This window comes from Cornus florida, unplaced genomic scaffold (genome assembly GCF_030987335.1).
Source record: "Cornus florida cultivar Cherokee Brave unplaced genomic scaffold, ASM3098733v1 CherokeeBrave_3.0.0_Hap2_Chr01, whole genome shotgun sequence".
NCBI classification, from domain to species: Eukaryota; Viridiplantae; Streptophyta; class Magnoliopsida; order Cornales; family Cornaceae; genus Cornus; species Cornus florida.
Window position 1 is genome coordinate 62,348,770 of NW_026775571.1, and position 7,761 is coordinate 62,356,530.

The following is a 7,761-nucleotide window of genomic DNA, read 5'->3' on the forward strand; positions in this document are numbered from 1 at the left end:
AAATAATCGCACATAAGACAACATGTAATCACAAGGAGAATCAATAGGAAGAATTAAACCATATGAATCATAGATATATAATCCTCAATTAATTACACATAGACATGCAACTAATCTAGAGAATTAATAGGAAGAATTAAACCATAGAAATCATAGAGATAAACCAAGATTCATTTTATACACAAGGCTATAGCACTAATCAAAAGATAATTTTCCCAAAAAGTCAAGAGAAAGGGTTTAGATTACAAGCTTGGGGTTCATCCAAACCCCAAAGAGAAGCCTAGCCAATCATGGAAGAAGTCGATGTGGTCATGGAACCCTCAACGGCTATCTCCAAACATGGCTCTATCTTCTTCCTTTTCTTCTTTGATGAATTCTACAGAGAGAGTGTGTAGATCTTCAAGTGTGTTCTTGGTGTCTCCACTCTCTTCTTTTCCTAAAACCCTAATCTCTAACTTTTCTAGAGAGAGAATATAAAATTACAATGTAAAATAATACTATTTAAAGGTGTATGTGAACCCCTAACAAATGGTTTAATTTTATTTAATTATAAGTCCCTTTGAGTAGGCAACAAGTCAAAAAATGGCCTTCTAATTGGTTCAATCCCGCAGCCATAGGGTAGGTGAAGTTTGGGCCAACATGGGAATAAAACAGCTCATTGCCAGCATATTCTCGATGGATCGTGAATAGCTTCGATCAATCCAGAATGACGTGGCATGAAAATATTTGTTTAGTTTTATCCGGATTGCTGAGCTTACGCTGACATGGCACTACGATCGATCGTAAAAGTCTTCGATCGATTGCCAATTTGGTCAAAGGATGAGGTGGCAGTCTTATCCCTTTGCTGACGTGGCTGCGAAGGATCGCCAACTTTTGATTGATCGTGGTTGAAGCTTCGATCGATCGAAACTGCTCCAGGGTAAATTTTTACAACTTTTTTTGAATTTTCTTGATGCATTTGCTTGACTCCAAAAAGGCTTTAATAACCCATTTTTAGTTCATTTGAACCTTATTGTTCTGAAATAGACAAAAACACAAATTAGAACTAAAATGGGAAAGTAAGATAGATGAGTGAACTAAAATACCCTGACTTAGGTGCTAAAATGTGCAACATTTGAGCACTTATCACACCCCCAAACTTAGATATTGTTATTCTCTAGCAATGAAATACTAAGTAAAGAAAGAAATGAAGAAATAAACAACTATGAACTAGAAAGCAATAAATGGATAACGCCACTTTCGTAGGGAACTGTAATGACCTGGTTATTTTCTTCCTTTTCCCTTTTTCTTCAAATTTTGCGGATAAATTTTTTTTTCATTATCTTTTCCTTTTTGGGTTCGATTTCCTGCCTCTTAATGTCGTCTAGAGTGCTCGGAAATGGTTTCTGAGACTCTTTCCTTTGGATTGACAACTTCCTTTGAGGACCGAGTCATTTCCACATTTTTTTGTTTTTTGACACTATTCATTTTTCGTCTTTTCCTTATTTTGTCCTCTTCTCGTTTTTCACTTTTACTTGCATAACCTCATTTTTTGTGCTCTGATTTGATTCCGGTTTTGCATACGTTCATGATATTTAAATTCCATGACATCTACATTTTTACTTTTATAGAAATGCATATTAAATGTTTACTTTCTTTGTAAAAGTTATGAAAATAAGACTTTTTGCAATTATCCATAACTTGAGGGGTTTTTGGGTAATTAAGTAAAGTAATTATTTTTTGTCTTAGGGACCATTTTACAAATTAAATTGGAAGATATTTCTAAAAAGGACCTTTTTGCAATTTTTGGAAAATGTGACAAGTGTCACATTCCTATGGTGCCACTTGTTGATTTTTTGGTGGAACCACTTGGAGGCTTAATCTCATGACACATGGAGGGTGGAGATTCACCCACTTGTTGTCCTAGGATTGATGCACTTGTTGGCATGGATGGTTGACAAGTGTAGGGTTAATATTTAATCTTGGAAGCTTACTTGGATTCATGACAAGTGTAGAACTCACCTTTAGTCTTGCATTAGTGTGTGTGTGAGAGGTAGTGCAAGAGCACCTAGTGAGTGGAGAAGCCCACCAATTTAGCTTAGGGTTTACACATTTTAATTCATTCATCACTTTCCTCTCAAGAACCCTAAGGAAGCCACCATTGGAGAAAAGCTTGACTAGTAGCTTTGACTTCATTTTTGGTGCCCTTTCACTCACCTTAGAACTTTGAACTTGGAATACTTTTTGTTCCCCTCATCCACCTCCTTAAAACCCTTGAAGGATCTAGCCTAACTCCTAGTTTTGCTTTGGTATCTAGAGATTCAATTCTCTAGTGAGGTATTGATCTATTATTTTGAAGTATTTTTATGTCATTATTGAGTGTTTTACATGCATGGAAGAGAAGGACTTGTATTTTGCCCTTAAATTGTTTTAACTTGAAATTAATCTTGTTAAATTAAATATAGAATATGAAAATATACTCAATTAGCTTTCATTTAGTTTTGTTTTCATGTAATTTGGATTTAAAATGAATTAGTTATGAATTTTTGAAGTTGCAAGCTAGTTGCTGAAGCTTTTCCTTTTTGGTCCGGAAATAAATTTTTATATGGAGCTGTGGTGATTTAATTGCCTAGAAATTTTTACTGGAACTTCCCCCATGGGTTTTACACTACTCAGAATTTTTTCACGATTTTAGAGCATTTCTAAATGTTTTTAAAAATTCAAAACTATCTGTTGTCCATGTTTTTATTACAGCTGGAAAACATATTTTTAGATGATTTATTTCACTAACCTTTTGACATTGGATCATGGCTTAAATTTTCAGTTTTACACTCTCATATGTTTACTTCCAAAATAAATTAGGTTTGCCCAATTTGGATGTCAAATGAATTTTTCATGAATTTTCAAATTTGGAAGCTACAGGCTGAAAATGTGTTTTCTGGGCAGAATTTGTTTCAAAGTTGTGGGTGAAAACTGTTTCAATTGGGAAAATATTTTGCTAAACTAAATTGATATTATCAAATTATAGTATTTAAGATTTCATTGGGCTTTGGATTTATTCAATTTGGGTTAGAATTGAATTTTTTATGAATTTTACAAGTTGAAGGTAGCAAGCTGAAAAAATCTGTTTTGCGGACCGAAAATTTGGGGCGATTTCATTTCGGTGGTAATTGGAATTTTCATTCCAATTGAGGTAGGGAATGTTTTAGGATTGTTTGTGTGTTGTATTGTGTGTTTGCCATGATTATACAACATATATGTATGCTTTGTATCAAATCTAGAAAGTTAGTAATTTTTATTTCTTTGTATAAGATTTAAAATTTATGATGATGTATAACTTTGATTTGAATTGTAACATGCTAGGAAATTATGCTTATATATGTTGGTTAACATATATTAAATTTGGATCATTTGATTAAGAATTACAACTTTTATTTAATATTTATTTTTAGTGAAAGTTTAATTCACATGGTTGTATCAAGCATTAAATCAAGTTATAATGTGGTATTTAAATAGGCCTTAGCATGTTTTCTAACATAGATTAAATTGAGAGCATTTGGAATTGTTTAAAAATCTAGAGGAAGTTAATTAATTAGCTTGATTAATTTTGTTTTAAGTGTTTTAATCACTTAACTTGTCATTTAATGTTATATATATGATGACCATGACATGTCTTTCAATATATATTAAATTGACGCTATTTGGATTAACTTGAAATTTAGAGAATTTAACTATTTATGTTTAATTAAATTCTACTTTATTACTCCATGGATTTAATTGCATTTTGGAAATTGTTTCTATATTTAAATCATGGATTTGGATTTGATGTATGTTCACTTGATTACTTTTGAACATTTGATAACATAGCTGTTACTTTTATATTCATGAGAATATGTTTTACCTTATTGAATATATTGTTGCTATGTGTAAGGAATTGCACACTTTGTATTTGACATCTTACATGCCATAGTAGTTGTGAATTTTGAGCATGTATTGTATAAGTTTCCAAAATTTGGATTGTGCTTGGTAAATAGTTGATATCTTGTATATACATGTTGATATATATACGTTGTTGCACAATTTGTTGTTTTTGGAAACTTGGGGATGTCGTTGTTTGGCTACGGCTAGGACTTAGTTCTAGTACGGGGGATTGTCCCTCTATACAGTCTAGTGCGCACATAGGGAGGTTACCCATGGGCTAGTAACTCTAAAGTAACTATGTTGTCGGTCTGATCCGGCGTGACGTCCGAGTATCCACTTTGTTTGATTTCGTATTTCATTTCAAGTTGATAACTAGATGATATCGTAACTTGTTGTTCCTTATTTGATTTCCTATTTTGAGCTTATGATGTAGCTTTGTGAAAGCATGCTTCATGCGTTGTATTGGAAGTTCCATTATTGGTTAAATTGCATCGATATCATAATTTGTGTTTTGATGTTCAAATGTAGTTTAGGAATGACCTTATAGATTCATTTTGAACATAGATGTTAGGTGGCATGACCCACACTTGTTGTTTTCGTATTTTGGATTTCAAGTTGAAGACTTTGAGAATCTATATCTTGTTGCCTTATATAACATGTTTCCATGTTGTTTAAATTGCATGAACAATGTGATTATGATATAAATGATCTAGGTAGCTTAGGATTCTCCCAAGGTCTCATCTTGACATAGACGTTAGGTGGCATGAGCCCCTTTAACATGTTTCACTATAAGGTGATAAAATTGTAAAATGCTAGGTCGATGCATGCTCATCTCCTACGAGTAGCTTTATGTTACTCATCCCTACGATACTGGGGTATATTTCAGGTACAAGACTCAGGATTTGAAGATTCCATTGCTCCTTGGATGGCTTACAGTTTCTATGTTTTTATTTTAAGCAAGTGTTAGCATAAGATGCCTCTTTGTAGCCCTATTTGTTTAAACTTGTATTCGTTGATTTGTATATGTAAAGTGTACGTAAGTGCATTCTTTTCAATGTATTTAATATGTATGAGATGAGACCGGAGGCCAATGACATGTATCTCGTTTTCTATGCACTTTTGTTTTCAAAGTTTATTATGAAAATATTGGAAAATGTTAAGTCATTACTTCATAACTTTCGCATCGGGTGTTGGAATTTCATATCTTTTCTGCCCGGACTCAGAATCAGATGATTCTTGAGTCTAATTTTGTTCATTTTTCATTGTCCTTCCAATGGTGTGCACGGTGGCACCCTTTTCAGTGAGAAATGACCATTTTGCCCTTAGTTCATCTCTTTTCGGGTTAGGCATTCTTGCTTCATTTGCTTGGCTCATTTGAGTTCCGTGGCTTCATGGAGAGTCATTTTGGGGCCTTAGGGATGACGTACATCTCTTGAGGTCATTTGGCTTCTTTCGCTTCCGCATTTCGGGTCCGTTATAGGGTCAACTTCCGGTTCATCACTAACGCACCGGGTTGAGAAATCCGGGTCGTTACAGGAACACGATTGCAATTATCATATGTAACAAGCCTTTTAAACCCTTAGGTTACCCCTAATGGACGATTGAAGTCTCATGAGGGTTTCCAGAAATCATACCCATAAATATTAAGCTCTTTCTCACTTAAGAGGCACTAACATTCCAAATAAGCATTGAAAGAAAATTACTTTAAGTATGCCATTTTTCAACCATCTCTAAGCAATTTTCAAACTTCCAAAAATAAGTAAGCAATTATGGTCATCCACACATCAAGTAAAATAATCATGCAAATCAAATCAACTATAGCATCCTTTTGAGTGAACCGGCATTAAATATGTTCCTATCTTAGCAAATCACTGAAATGGGCACAACCGGTCTCAAACTAGCGCACAAATCAAGTACCAATCATCAAGACAAAGAACGAACCTCTTTATTCTAATTTATTTCCTACATGCTCTCTTTGTTTTTCTTTTGCACATTTTTTTTTTTTTTTTTTTTTTAATGGGATCAAAGACAAGAGTATGGTGCAATATAGTGATCTTTTAAGCTCTTTAAAAGATCCATTTAACAAGCATTAGGTCAATGACTCTCAAATCGGACGGCTTTAGGGCATTAGGTGTAAAAACACCCCTAAGGACTTACAAGCTCAAATCAACTAGGTTACAAATCAAAACAACTCTCGTCATGTCATTTCCTTACTTCCACCGTTGGTGAGAAGTGCTCACTTTATTTGCTTTTGCAAATTTCTTTTTCTTCTTCTTTTTTTTTTTTTTTTTTTTTTTTTTTTTTTTTTTTTTCTTGGAACTATTGTGTGGGCCCTTCACTTTTAAATACGAGAGTTTAATGCTTGATAAGGCTAGAATCCTGGTTACTCGGTGAAAGGTTTGTTATTAGCATGCAAGGTTATCTTGTCAAGAATGAAAGTTTTCAAAGTTTACTAGCTCAATTGGGATATAACCAAAGCAATGATCAACTAAGCATGTACCCCACAAATGAATGTTAGCGTGCATATGTGCAAGTGTAGAACTATAGAGATGAATCTCAAAACAATCTCACAAATAAGATGATGTGGATCACATAAGCAAGCATGAAATCAATCTTTTGAATAATTTGCCCCAAAATGACATCCAAAAAGCATACAAGGAGTATTGAACTCACAAGTCAAGCAATTTTTAAATTCTAAGTATCATGATCCTCAAAAGATCAAAATCATCGCAAATATCGATCTCAAATCTCAATCATGCATTTAAAGATCAAAACTTTAAATAGAATACAACAAAGTCACCTTACCCCTAAACTTAAAGCGCCCATTGTACGTCCTCAATGTGCAATGAGAACAATGGAAAAGATGGAAAGAATATATTGTGGTGGCAAAGACATGAAACCCGGTAATGATTCATTAGGAGAGAATGCACCCCCAAACTTGGAATCCATAACCTACTTGAATAATCACATTAGCAAACTCACATCAAATGTCAAATGGGATAAGAATAAACAAACAAGCATTCTAAGGCAATATAGCATAAGATGAAAGAGAGATATGAGATCAACCTCTAGAATAAACATGAAAGTAACATGACTACACATAAGGGCACGATGGTGAAATATTTTATTTTTTATTTTTTATGAAAGCATGTAAAGAAACAAAATGAAAGAAAAATAAAGAAAATGGAAATGAAAGTAAACATACAATATACAGGAGATAAAAAACATAATGTGTCTTGTGGGTGCTAAGTTTAACATCTCTAATAAGACAGTGTGGCAATTTTGAAAGATTGTTGTTTTTTTTTTTTTTTTTCAAGTATGCATACAAAAAAAAAAAAAAAAAAAAAAAAAAAAAAAAAAAAAAAAAAAAAAACATGCAAGGAATGAAAATGCAAGGAAATAAAGAAATTTTTTTTATTTTATTTTTATGAATAGTGCTCGATCGATCGTAAATTCTATGAAAGATGCCCCTAGGCTATTAATTTTCCGACATGGTTGGCGATTGATCGCCAATTTCAGGGATCGATTGACAACTGTTTCGAAGGATCGTGAGAAAGCGTCGATTGATCGAGAAAAGAGATGATTGATCAAACTAGCACTCGACAGAAACATTTTTGGAAAATTTTTGGAACTTTTGGCACTTTTTCCTAAGGCAGAATTTTTTCCAATGCCTAACATACGTGAAATCTTTAATGAAGCGCAATGTAACATATCTAAACGCCGCAAGAAGTGAAAAATAAAAAGTAATGGGAGAGGAATAAAGTTGAAAACTCTACGAATGATAGTGTTTAACATCTCTAGCAAGACGTTGGTTCGACTGACTAGTCGAAAGTATCAAAAACGGGATATAAAACATCCTCA

The 7,761-nt window shown here is 33.4% G+C and overlaps 1 long non-coding RNA gene across 2 annotated transcripts; it reads left to right on the forward strand.

The window, feature by feature from the left end:
- Window positions 1-1,025: 1,025 nt before the first annotated feature.
- LOC132298761 (uncharacterized) lies at window positions 1,026-5,053 on the forward strand. 2 transcript variants are annotated; one of them, XR_009479948.1, is made up of 3 exons: window positions 1,026-2,316; window positions 3,080-3,172; window positions 4,787-5,053. It is a non-coding gene; the product is annotated as an uncharacterized LOC132298761 (long non-coding RNA). The 2 variants fall into 2 exon arrangements; XR_009479949.1 differs by having other exon boundaries at window positions 3,086-3,172; window positions 4,787-5,052.
- The last annotated feature ends 2,708 nt before the right edge of the window (window positions 5,054-7,761 follow it).